The 12,366-nt window shown below is 42.8% G+C and overlaps 1 protein-coding gene across 23 annotated transcripts in view; it reads left to right on the top strand.

Moving 5' to 3' along the window:
* The window catches only part of MAGI1 (membrane associated guanylate kinase, WW and PDZ domain containing 1), a 329,950-nt gene that overhangs the window by 203,598 nt on the left and 113,986 nt on the right, over positions 1 to 12,366 (top strand). The window contains exon 1 of one of the 23 annotated variants that reach the window (XM_050313227.1): positions 1,813 to 2,171. The exons of the other annotated variants lie outside the window; for them this stretch is intronic. The gene's annotated coding sequence lies outside the window, so the exon portion shown is untranslated. Of the gene's footprint in view, positions 1 to 1,812; positions 2,172 to 12,366 lie in introns of those variants that run through there. 23 annotated transcript variants of the gene reach the window in all.

Below are 12,366 nucleotides of genomic sequence, written 5' to 3' on the forward strand. Positions count from 1 at the left end.
CTTACCCTGGTTCGTGGATCATACTTCCCTATGGGATGAGGGACAGTGATGTGCCGAGCTTATTAAATACCCTGTAATGCAATCCTGAAGTGACCTCAATCCTGCCTCCTGCTTCCTCTCACCTTTCAGGCAGGAGAGGTAATGAGCGAGCAGAGATGAGTGAAGGGGCAGTACCAAACCTCTCTATTCAGACAGGAGCAAATTAAAGATAACAATGTATTGCTGAGGCTGGAAATTGCCGGCAGGCGGAGGAACAGCTTTACCTTTCCGTATTGCCCAAGTCACTGCTCACTCCCTGCCCATGGATTCATGCATGGATTTTGTGTTTCGTTTCTTCCCCCATGTTTGCAGTGAATTTATAACCCGTTCCAAGAGCTTTCCACACTTCAGTCTTACCTTTGTTGAGAAGTTTCTTACTTTCTACAGACAAATTTGGAGGGTGGTCCTGATTAAAGCTTCATTTGCTTTTGGGTACTGCCAGCCTTGCAACATTAGGAAGGTGGGAATGGCATAGGAAGCATGAGGTTTGTTTCTTTTCTTTATTATTCTCCCTCCCTCCCCCTTTATTCTCTTCTTAACCCTCTGAGGAATTTCGGAAGTAAGTTCAAACTTTTCTTTCAGAGCCATAAAGCTCCTTTTCTGTTTTAGAAAAGGAAGAAGGTTTTATGGAGTTTTGTGGTTTGTGTGTGATGACTCCAGGAGACAGGATCTTAAGCCAACTACACAACTAGGTGATGTGATGCCACAATGTGTTTCTATTAACCCATTTTTGGATAAACCTGCTTTTATTTAAGTATCAAATAGCCTATCAGTGTTTACCTTTGGTTTATATGGATGTCTAACTCCTAGTTAAGTGCAAATGCTGACTTAAGTGAAGTAGGCAGCCCTCACTGATCAACCAGATTGTTTGGAGAACTCTTCCAATTAACTGTGTTACTTTGTAAAGAGAGAGCTTAGATAACCAACAGAAACTGTGTTTTATAGGATATATATGTGTGTGGTTATTTATAGCACTCCTCCATATGCATATTGCTTCTTATGTTGGAGGGGACAAAGAAGGACACTGTTAGTCCTAAAGATATATTGGAGTGCAGGGGGGAGAGAGGAGGGCTTAGTCCTTCTCTCCTTTGTGCAGTGATGGAAAAATTGAATGGTTTTCATAAATGTTTCTTCTTCATGTTTGACCCCTTGGGTCCCACTCATGAGTGCATTTAAGAGGAACATGCCTCCAGTGTGCTGTGACCGCCAGCTTTGCTCCCCACTTCCAAGGCTGGCACAGTGTGTGCTGTCTGCCACCTCATTAGAGCTTTATGTCGGTGTGTGCATGTGTGGCTATTTCTGTATACATATTTTAAAACGGTTCATGGTGGGGAAAGGAGGAGAAACAAAGGGCTTGTCACATTTTCCTCTTTAAAACAACAAAGCGGAAAATCAGGGGCTTTGTTCAGATCAAGGATGCACTGACTGTGGTCAGCATCTCTGTCCAGGACTGCATCAGGCTTTATCCAGGATCTCTGCCTGATGCTTTGTGCTTATTAGAAGTCTGAATGACACTTCATTTCAGAGTGACACTTCGTTTTCAGAACTGAGTTGATTAGGAAGATGTTAGCCATCTTCAGATCTTTGCATTTGGTTTATTATATTTTTTCCTTTGGGGTCGGGGAGGGAGATAAAAAAAGGAAGGAGAGGGGAAGGAAGAGGAGGGAAAAAAAAAAAAAAGCTTTTCCCTTTAAAGTAAACCCATTCTTAGGCTTAGCCTTTTTACCCAGATCCCGGCGCCCTGCTTGGACGAAGGGAGAGGTCCACTCAGCGTGTGCCCGCGCCGATGATTGTCAGGATCATGTGGTGCGTTCCGTGGGTGCTGTGAGAGCCGTGTTTATCCAGGGCCATGTGGAGGTGGGCGGGTGCCTACCCGGGGACAGGGGGACAGGAGAAGCTGGGCTCGCACAACAGCCACGCTGTGAATAGCCCACATTGACTGAACTGTCTAACCGGACTAATTTGCTGTGCCTGTGGGCTTGATAAAAGAAGCAGCTGCTGGTAAGGGCTCGCTCAGATGCATGTAGATGAGGCTGTGGACTGCCAGAAGGATCCAAGCAGATTTTTTTCCTTCCTTGCTGCGTTTCTTCAGGAATCCCTACCTCTGGCTCCCGTGAAGTTGCATTGATCAGGTAAACTATTTTAGTTCTTCCCTGCCTTTCGTGCTCGCTGGCCAGCGTGCCAGCCCGCGGGATGGAGAGCGGAATGAACGGGCTGTGCTGCAGGGGTGGCAGGAACAGCTCCCTTTAGAGCAGACACACATTTTCTCTGCTCCCTGCAAGCTGGCAGTCGTGAGGCTTTGAAAATTGTGCAGCCATGTTACACAGCCACAATTATTTCCCTTCCTCCCCCTCTCCTCCCCATTTAATTTTGCTGTGGTCTAAATAAGGCTAAGTCTGGTATTTCTCGTTTGCATCTGTCGATGCACCAGCCAGCCATGTTTTTCATACGATTATGTGCTGTGCGGGTCTTGCTGGGAATGCAAAGATGTTCACTGTCCTTTTGGTGTCAAGCCCTTTACATCTTCTCCTGGGGGGAAAAAAAAAAATCGGAAAATATCTGTAGCATGCTGCATGGATTTTTGTGAGCGCTGGGGACGCGGGCTAGAGGGCTCGTTTGGGAGCAGGGAGAAGATGAGAGCCGCACATCCCCTCATCCACCAAATTTGATTGTTTGTATTAAATTGGGTGTTGCTCCATATTATCTCTCCCCCCCAGTCCCTACCCTCTCCCACATTTTCCTCTATTTTTAAGTGTTGATTGAATAAAGCTATGGCTCAGCTGGAGAAAATGAAGAAGAAAAAAGGATGAAAAGGATGGCCTTTTGTGTGGAGATCTTTTGTGCGGCTCACCCACCCCCCTACAGCTTCCCGGGGTAGTACCAGCAGCCTTTAGTTTAACTGGCTGCTGCCTGCAAAAACAGCCTTGCAGAATTTGGGGAGGGGGTGGGGGGACGGGAGCTCGGATGTGTCTGCTTGCAGCGTGAGAGAGATGTTAAATGGGATTGAGAATCTGCAGACTGGAAAATGCTGCACAATTTAACGGAAAGGGTATTACCTGCAGGGATTAACCCTATTTACTGACAATCTCTTCTCTTTCTGCTTCTTCACTTCACACTTGCTGTGTAATAGCTGCTGAGTTTCTGCAGCAAGAGCCTGGGTGCTTTGGAGCACAGTAGTGGTTTTACCTGACACATTTAAGAAATGCCCCGTAAATGCCTTAAAACCTGAGTGTTTTACTTCTCCTTGAAGGAAGCTTTAGAAGGTGGTGGTGTCCCTCCCTGCAAAACGTGTTAATCAGCAGGTTATACCTTGTGAACTCCTGCAAGTGATTTTAGAATTCACTCACTGTGAATATTCTGCCACTTCAAATACTCCCATCCCAAATGTATCTTTGCACAATCCTTCCTGTAAGTATTGCCACTTTTGGGGTCAAGGATAGCTTGCTGTGTTGGGATTAATGATTCCTGTGATCTCTGGTAAGGGAGGTGCTAGGTCTCTGGAAGAGCCCTGCCATCCCCTTTTGCATGAAAAAGTGCTATTTTATCCCCAGAGATACACGTACATGGACAGGTATCCTGGCTAAATAGTGGGGGATTTTAAGCTGGTCCTTGCCCCCCCCACTGAAGAGTGGAGCTCCTCTTCTGGCTGTTGTCCCCCCCTGTCAGAACTGGGCATGTTGCAAATTGCAATGTGCCAATGGGACTGTTTGAGTTTGCAGCTGCATCTAAGACCTGATTTTGTAAAGATTTACAATATCTCATTGTAAAGACTGGAATAAGACTTGCAACTGGGTAGCTTTGGACACACATCAGTCATCCCTGTGCAAAAATGGGGCTGTCATTGTGCAAATGTTTTCCAAAGTTTCAGAGAGAGTGGAGTGGTTCCAGACCATTCCTGGAGGGATCTGAACCCTAACCCAGCAGCCTGAGCTTTGTTGTTCTCCCAGGATGTCGCTGCCTGATTAATCCCTTTTCTTGTGGGATATGGGCTGAGCAGAGATTGTCAATGTGAATTATGGAGTGGATGAGCATGTCATCTGTTGCTTTTAGTGGTGTGCATTATAAAATACTCGTACAGGCAGTTGAAATAAGCTGAAACATGACTGAAGGAATGAAAACAGTAAAAATTGTGAAACTTCAAGTTGCCCATGGACTGTCACACCAGAGGGGTATGCTTTGTGGGGATTCAGATGCCTCTTGTGGGTTCAGCACATGAGAATGTATGTCTGATGCAGTTACCCATAGGGTCAAAAAATTTCAGCTAATAATTTAATAAACAACAGCAGCAACAATTTATCAGACAGAAAGTCCCTTTTAATTTTCTAATTTCGGAGTAAATTTTCACAACCATGGTTTTTAATCTGCTTTTTGTTTACCTTTGTTTTTCTCTGGGATGAAAGCAGGTGAACCTGGAAATTAAACAATGAGAGGTGAACTGTACATAGAATGTTGCCAACCTAAAGTGTAAAATACAAAATTATTAAAAATTTAAAAACGTCTCTTTTTCCCCTGTCATCTGCCTTGCAGGCATAATTAGAGCTAGGGACCAGATTTCAGGCAGAGCAGTGATTTTCAACTTGACAGTGTCCCTTTTAAGCCCTCATTGGTTTTCTTGCCAGCGACTGGTGTCTGGATGGATACATGATTTGAAAGCCACAGTTTGCAATATGAGGTGCTGTTTTTCAGCTGTCCCTTCACAGTGTATTTAAAATACCAGTCTTCATGTGTCTTCTGAGGTTTTGTAGGATGGTGATATTATCATACCATTTCCTTAGGTTTCATTGCAAAAAGGAAAGAAAAAGCTTTTCAAGATTTTTGGATAGTAATAAGAAAATAAAAAACAAACAAACCCTCCATGCGACTGCCTAAAAGAGTTTCACCCATGATGATGATCTGCTGTATAGGTTGTCACTCTGCTTAAATTCCACAGCAGAACTGTGACACCATCTGTTCCCTTTCACTGTGTGCAAAAAATGGTTTCCTTTCATTAGCATTAAGCTGCATAAAGAGACTGCAGATCTAGAAATATCCCAGTCTTTCCCTGACACATACCTTCTTACAACAGAGTTCATTACAAGCATCACTCGTATCCCTAAGAGAGAATGGGAGGTTTTGAATTATGTGCTATTAAAGGCCTTTGAATAGCAGGGAAATAAAATACAAAATCACCCCATCCATACATTGCAATGAAAGCAGAAAGCTTTCTGAGATGTGTTAAGATGACGTTGATTCAGAACAGCTGTCTTTACTATTGCATCCCCTGCAGGCAGCAGGGCTGCTGTCTGCCAGTGTTGGTGGTATCTGGGCTGCTCTGGGATTGCCTGGGCATGGGACAGGCCCCGCTGTGCCCGTCCTCAGGGACTGCAGGATTTTAAGTTACAGTCCTCTTTTCACTAAAAATTTAGATCAGGGACCTCTGCAAAGTCTTAGGAAGGTCCAACAGTTGTAGATTTGTTCTTGAAGTTATGCATTTTGCTTTTATTGTCTCTTTTCATTGACCACGCTGTGTTTTAAGATTATTTTAATGCCAGTGCACTGAACTGTTGGTGATGACACAGAGCTGTGTATTCAGCAGTGCCCTGTTGCAGGCCTGTCCTCTGACCACTCTGTTGGGATGACTTGGTAAATAAATGCAAGGCAGGAGAAATCAACATCATTCTTCTCTGAAATGCTATCTATATGTAAATCTGTGGTGCCATTTATTCCGCTTTTAAAGTTGCGAAGCACTTTCAGTTCCTGTTTAGTGGTTGCTCCCTCTGAATTACATGAAGCAGTGAGAGAGGTCAGCCAATGCTGTCCTGTGGGAATGAAACCTCTTTTTGTTTGTTGTTCCACGAAGCTGTTGCAAATAACATTGGAGATGCAGCGAACGTAGAGCAAAACAAGCCACCAGAATTACACCGCATACCCAGTGGATCACAACATAAAATATTAATCAGGCACTGCAGATCTCAGTTGTCATCTCCTCATATGGAACGAGGCACAGAGCCCCACTCCACCCCTTCCTCCCAAAGGTCCCAGAATTAAAATATTTGTTAGCTGTGATTAATAAAGACACCTGACTGAGCCCTTGTTGACGGGAATAGTCTCTCAGCATTTTGGATCAGATTTAATGATCAGACTTCGGAGCTTGATAAGCACAAGCCTACACTGGAGGGATTACAGCATACTCGGTTTAAGCTTATGCCAACTGGTGAAATTCAGTTCCCTGGGATGTGACAGCGTTGTGTCATGACTTAAAAAGTGTCATGTAAAAAACTGTCTTTTAACAGTTCCTATTTCCTCTAAACCCCATTAGTTCTTCTCAGTTCACTCTTTTCAGCGGTGAAAAGAGCAGTGTTCCTCAGGTGCATTTTGAAACTTCAGTTCTGGTGACATCTCCCACTTCAAACCAATTTAATACCACCACAGCTCTTTCTCCCCAAGCTGACAGGCTGTGGTGAATGAGTTGCTAAGATGTAGGAACTTTGTTTGTCATGCAGTCACAGGGAAAGGCTTCTAAAGGAAGGCTTTCTGCTCTTAGTTTTGGTGTTTGAGCCAGCTGGTAATTTCTTCTTTGCCCATCTAGCGAGGGCCTGCTAGTTCCTTGTTGAAAGAGCAACATGTCCTCAGCATGCAGTATGGTTTGGCTGGTAAATTTATTCCATATAAAGAGACACTTATGTCTGTGGGATGCTGATGTGCATGACCTGTGTGCTTACAGCTGGAGCTGGCCTGAGCTCTTTTCCACCAGAGACTTCACCCAAGTAGCAATTTTATATGAAATGTGTTAGAACTGGATAAGTTTGAAATTCTTCTCTTGATGCAAAATAGAAAGTCTGACTTTTACTTCTCACATTAATTGGGCAGAATTTGACAACAGCATTATCATGACAATGGTAAAAGAGAAGGCCAGTATTTGTGACTGGTTATACTGTGGAAGTCCTGGAGCAACACAAATCCTGTGCAAAGCAGTTCTGATTTGGGGAAATGCTCCTCTGAATTGTTGCCTAAATCATGTTGCTTCAAGTCACGGTTCTTAAGATGGCCTACAAAAATATGGAATCTGATTTGTGGCAGCAGTTTGTGATCCGGTGTGTAAGGACCTGACTGGAGATGTAGACAGAGGAGGCAGCACTTAGTGGGACTCAAAATGCTGAGCTGCAGACTTTGCTCATTGCTGCACAAAGTTCCACCTGTCCTCTATCCCCTTGCCCTGGTGCAGAATTCCCCAGGAGGAGTCTGGAGTGCAGCTGAGCTTTGTGGCCAAGTCTGTGAGCAAACTGCATCCTGCCACAGTAATGGTGGGTGGGTACCCAGGGTCCATTCCAGCCATGATGCTGGAAAGTGCTGAATATACCTAGACTGTGCCCTGAAAAGAATCAGATCTTCCCCTCAGTGAGTGTGTGTTGTTGTGTCTTGCAGATGTATTGAAAATCTGTGTTAGAGCTGTGAGCAATTAACACATTTCCTGAGGACACATGGAGAGAAACTGAACTTGCATGTGATCTAACACAGTTTCTGCCTTAATAGATCTTGGCTATGCCTATGATTTAAAATTGTTTTACTGACACACAACTGTAGTTGAACTCTGGTGGTGTTCTGGTTGTGTGGAGAGGGTTCATGATGCCAGTGCAGGCTGCTTGCTCCCCTGATTTGAGGAACTTTCTGGGATGCTGTGAATCTTACCCTTGAAATGGATTCAGCCTTCTCTTTAAGGAGATGCCTTCAGAAAAAAAAAAAAAAAGTAGTAAATACATTTGAATGAGAAACAGTTTTCTTTACTACAAAGTATTTTAAGGTATCTGGAGTGATACCTTAAAGACCTTTTTTTTTGTTGAAAAAAGATGAGACAGAAATGAAAAATAACCCTTATTGCTGCCAAAACACATGCTTGGGAGAACATGGGAGAACTGGCCTTTAATAAACTGGATTGGTGCTCTCACCATGCTCCTGGAACATGGAAAGCTCATCTGGTTCCTGCATTGCTCAGTAAAGACCAGGTGCATGCAGAAAGGAAAAGGACTGGGTTAACATCTGTATGAGGAGGGAGAGAGCAGGCAACAGGGATTCTTGGAGAAGAGGAGAGGGTGGAGATGAAAAGCAATAGGGCAATAATTATGATCTGGGGAATGTATTTCAGATAGCGTGGCATGGACAAGGAATAAAGACTTTTTGGAGGAAGGCTCCCAACCTCAAGCTTCAGAGATTTGAGATTAAAATTGTGTGGATTAAAATTGTGTGGATTAAAATTGTGTGAATTAAAATCTGAACAGATCAGTGACTTTTCGCTGAAATTAGAGCTCCTGATAACTCTCCTGGATGCTGTGTATACACTAAGACCTCATTCAAAACGCTTGAACATACATTTTTGTACCGTGCTGGATCGGGGCCACCATGATAAATAAAAATGTTAATGATTTTTCAGGCTCATACTTAAAATTCAGTGGTGGAAGTTTGCAAACGGATTGTGCAGATTGCCAAATTAGGTCCAATTACTCAAATTTAGATGAGCTTTGCATAAAACATACAAATGTGTTCAATGCAGTATTCTGCTTAGGTCTGTGATTTCGTTTCACCAGGCTTATATTTGCATGAGTTCATTAAAATTGGTTTCATTTCTTTTTTCCCCTAGCATCACTTTGAAAAAAGTGGTATTTAAGCTGGGGAAAAATAGTAAAGAACAGGCTTGTAATTATAAAATGAAGCTAAACTGAAGTCATGCAGCACTGCTGTGGTTCATTCTGTCAAAGAGGGAACTGGAGAGCTCATTACTGAGCCCAAAGTTCAAACTGACCACTCTTTGTCAAAGGTTCCTGGTGAATCAGTCAATTAAATGCAACCTTCTACTGTATGGTTATCCCATCTCTGAAAAAAAAAATTTCCACTTCATCAGGACTGCTCTTGGTTTGTATTCTAATTAATATTTATTCTTCTTATTAAAAATAAGGACTTGAACAAGGAGTACTGCTCCTCTTCTCTTTGTTAATCCTTAAAAAAAAAGTCAAGTCGTCTCAGCCTGAACAAATGAGAAGATCTCCAGACAGACTAAAGGCTTTAATGAGGTTGTTACCTCTGTCTAAAGCCACATGACCCTTTCAAAAAGGTTGTGGTCTGGCATCTCCTGGAACATGCAGACATATCTATTTGTCTTTATTAATAGTTTTGTTTATTGCTGTATAAGGTATCCAAGTGTCAAAATAATATTTATGTTTATTTAGGAGTACCATTTAGTGCTCCAATAAGTTACAGGTTGATATTTGGAAATGATTTTATTTAGTTCATGGTCCAGATGTGAAAAAAACACCTTTAATTTGCATGCAAAATTGCTTTTTAAAAAAACCCTGTAATATAACTCAACATTTCCCCCATATGTATATCTGTATTGGCATAAGAATGAATTATCCACGCTGTGACTCTGAACACTTTTAAATAGCATTTTAAACAATAATCTCCAACAGTCTCAAAGAAGCCCTAATGTTTAATAAATTGGTAATGAGCTGCTAACAGCAACTTTGCAATCAAGATTACAAACTGATTTTCTACTGCAAGGGGGCTCTGACTTTCTGCTCTTTGCCAGCCTCCTCCAAAGCGTGGATTTCAACCTGAAATTCCTTGTGTGTGATGGGAAGGGGTTGTTCCACCTCTCCCAGTTCCCCATCAGCTGAGGGTGATTGCACAAGATGTTTGCTCTCATTCTCCTGTGTTGTCAATATATAGTGATTTTGCTTTTGAAAAAGCATTCTGGCTCTTGGACAAAATGGAGTATGTCAGAAATTATTTTGTGTAGGAAAAAATATTGGTGCTTGGTTGACTGCTATGACAGTTACACAGGTATTTTTAGAACAGTGGAGTTGTTTGCAGGCTGTAAAAATTCGTGGGACAGTCCTCTCTGACCTCGGTAAGCCATGTAAACTTTAGTTACTGCTTGGGTGTTGTAACTTAAATACCTTTCTGTAGTCAAAAAAATTAGCCATGAAAATAGAATCTGATCTCTGGAGAGTCCAGAGTGTCCTATTTCCCCACTACTTCCCAGTACAGCACTCTTAAAAAGCTGTATGTGCTGGATCTGACTTTGTTAGTGCAGCCCCTTTCAGCGTAGGTGCCTCGTGGGCCACATGCTTCTCTCGACTGGAAACGGGAACAGTAGCTCCATTATTTCTGGAATTATTCCTGGTGAATGCTAACATTGCAGCCACTTCCTCTGAGTGCCGCGGTGGTGTCAGCATGAGCTTTTGCATGTGGAGATGGGAGTTTGTACAAAATGCAGTTATATGTTTTGTTTCCACGTTGTCACAACCAAACCAGGCAGGGCAGCCTGGGCAGAAATGTCTGGTGCAAGTGGCTCTCAGTGGCTTCCTCCATGAAGCTTATTCATTTCATTCGTTTCTCTGCTGTATTTCAGAATAAAACACATAGGAAATACAGACCTCTGAGTGATAATTGTGTGAAGTTTTGAGGCTGCCCTCAGTGACTGAACTGTGAAACAGAGGGCTGTAAATAAGGGCTGCAGCTACCCTTGGACTACAGTCCGTAAGGAATGTTTCATCGTTTTCACTCCATCTGTCACTTGTGGCAAGACACTGATTGGATCAGTCTGAGTTGCCTCATCCAAAAAATTATGTTGCTAGTTTTTACGTGCCTCCCAGAAATGCACTGAGACTTCACGGGGCAGGCAGTGTGCACTGCCTGCCAGCAGCCCCGTTCCTCGGGACAGCCCGGATCCGTGACCGCGCAGAGCTCGCCTTCACTGGCACTCAGCAGTGATGATGCACTTGTGCACAGTGGGAGCCAAGGTATTTGACACCTCTGAAAAATGAGGCTTATATCAAATAGCCTGTTCAAGCACTTTATAAAAATGAAGTCTTTAGTCTTTCCCATATAAAACAAGACACCAAACTGAGGCAGAGGAGGGAGAGCCAAGCAGAGAGGCAGCTGCAAAACTCTGAAGACTTCCTGTGTCCGGACTGAGCTTACTCTGCCAGGATGATGCCCTGCTAGAGAAGCAGGGAGGACAGTAAAGGTAAGAACACTGTGGCTACCAGTGGAAACCAAAGAAAACACTCACTAAATAGAACATTTAATCTAGACTCTTCTAGTCAGAGGCTTCTCTTTGCCTTTGGAGGTCAGAAGGGGCTCCCATCTGCAGCTTGTCTGGCCAAAAGTAATGTGATGGAAGGCAATGTGACTTGTAAACCATGTTTTGTGGTGCATGGAGATATGGGGGAAGTTATGGTCCAGACAGGATGGTATCTTTTGGGGTGTTACCTCCCTCACAGGGAAATACAGGATGTCTCAGCTGCAGGGCCTGGTTTGCTGTAATTTGTGTCATGATGTTTTGTGTTATTCCTCCAAGAGAAGGGTCAGTTTAAGACAATGTGAATATATTAACTCAGGAATCTCCTCATGTGTCTTCCACCTTGAGATCTAGAAAGCATTACTTAAATTTGGATTGGCAAGACTTGAAATGTTTCTTGATCTTCCTATTTAAGTGAGAACCATCGGGACCATCTGTATTTCCTCCAAATTTAAGCAGAAGTAATGCTACCACTCCCTGCATTTCCACAGACAGAGAAATGGGCCATCAGTGTTGTGCACTTGGGCACATTAGAGGTTGACCTAATTTAATTCAATTTAGGAGATAAAATACTATGAATGCTCTTAGGTTTGTTGAGAAATGAGTTAAGTGTTTACCTAAAAACTCAGTCTGTGAAGATCTTAGAGTGTGGCTTAATGGACAAAACACAGGAGTTAAGGTATGTAGGTGGTGGTTGCAGATACATGTTTCTGACCTTCTGTAACCTTGGGAAGCTTTCCTTTCTCTGTAAAATAGGGATAACAATACATCCCTGCTTTAGTAAAGTGCCTTTAAGTGACCTCATGAAGTGCTACACACAATCAGCCCAGGATAAGAGCCTTTATCTGCTGTGTCAGTTATTCCTATTCTAAGATTGGCTGCTGGAGGAATAAATAGAACCTGTTCCTCTGTATTAAGTGAGTGCCTGGGTTCATGTCTGTTCTATATTTAAGCATGCATTTATATGTTTTAAGGCATGCTTCTTTACCAGTTTTGTTATTAAGCACATGTGCTTTTCATAGTGTCATTGGGACCATAAAGTTTAAATGCTGGATGCAGAAATGAGGAGAACAAGAAAACCTTTTAACCTGCATATTATTAGAAATCCATTTCAGATGATCCCTGTGGAAATGTTACTGATAGTTTTGTTTCTGAAGGCAGATAGTAACTAGTCATGATTTTCTCCAGAAAGGAAATAATATGAACTCTGCAAAGCCTAATGAAGGGAAAGTGGCTGATTTACTGTGAACAGTTATAGCTTTCAGATTTTG

This window comes from Myiozetetes cayanensis, unplaced genomic scaffold (genome assembly GCF_022539395.1).
Source record: "Myiozetetes cayanensis isolate MyiCay16 unplaced genomic scaffold, myiCay2020 scf18, whole genome shotgun sequence".
NCBI lineage: Eukaryota > Metazoa > Chordata > Aves > Passeriformes > Tyrannidae > Myiozetetes > Myiozetetes cayanensis.